Raw genomic sequence first — 1,141 nt, 5'->3', positions numbered from 1 at the left:
TGGCAGGGGGTATCAAGTGGAGTACCCTAGAGATCAGTCCTGGGGCCGGTTTTCTTCATCAAGGACCTAGAAGATGGCGTCGAGTGCACCCACAGCAAGTCTGCAGATGACACCAAGCTGGGGGAGCGGGGTGTAGTAGATACACGGGAGGGTAGAGCTAGGATTCACAGTAACCTAGACAAATTGGAGGATTGGATCAAAAAGAATCTCATGAGGTTCAAGGACAAGTGCAGAGTCCTGCACTTGGGACAGAACAATCCCATGCACCGGTACAGGCTGGGGGCCGACTGGCTGGGCAGCAGCTCTGCAGGAAAGGACTTGGACAATAAGCTGGACATGAGCCAGCAGGGTGCCAAGTGGACACTGCTGGCCAGTGTTGCTAAGAAGGCTAACAGCACCCTGGGCTGCATTGGTAGGTGTAGTGTCAGCAGACCGTCCACATCCCTTCTGCAGTGGGGGGCCCATAACTAAACACAGTACCCCCCTCTATTTGTCACTGGTTAGGCCACATCTGGAGTACTGTGTCCAGTTTGGGCCCCCCACTGCAGAAAGGATGTGGACAAATGGAGGAGTCCAGCAAGGGCAACAGGGCTAGGACACACGACTTGTGAGGAGAAGCTGAGGGAACCGGGCTCGTTCAGTCCGTAGAAGAAAAGACCAAGCGCGGATGTGACAGCGGCCGTCAGCTCCCTGCAGGAGCGGTCCAAAGGGGACGGAGCCGGGCCGTTCTTAGCGGTGGCAGGCCACACGACAAAGGGGAAGCTTAAGCTGGATATTAGGAAAAACTCCTCTCAAGAGGAGGGCAGTGAAACACAGGAGCAGGTTACCTAGAGAGGTGGCGAGTCTCCATCCTTGGGGGATTTTAAGACCCAGCTGGGCCGGAGTGATCTAGGTGTGGGGGGGCTGGTCCTGCCTTGAGCGGGGGCTGGACTAGACGTCCTGAGGGCGCCGCCAGCCCGCACCGTCTCAGCCCCCGGTCCCGCAAACAGCCGCCGCCTCCCGCACGCCGCTTGGGGCCCAAGAAGGCCCGGCCAGCCCACGCTCCCGGGCCCGTGGCGCCTGCGCCAATGCGGGGCGGGGCCCGTGGCGCCTGCGCCAATGGGGGCGGGCTATGGTGGCGCTGCGTGAGGGCCGCACAGGC

This window comes from Gavialis gangeticus, unplaced genomic scaffold, assembly GCF_001723915.1.
Source record: "Gavialis gangeticus isolate Ggan-Ray unplaced genomic scaffold, GavGan_comp1, whole genome shotgun sequence".
Lineage (NCBI taxonomy): Eukaryota > Metazoa > Chordata > Crocodylia > Gavialidae > Gavialis > Gavialis gangeticus.
The sequence above is the reverse complement of the archived record's forward strand: the minus strand, read 5'-3'. Positions refer to the sequence as shown.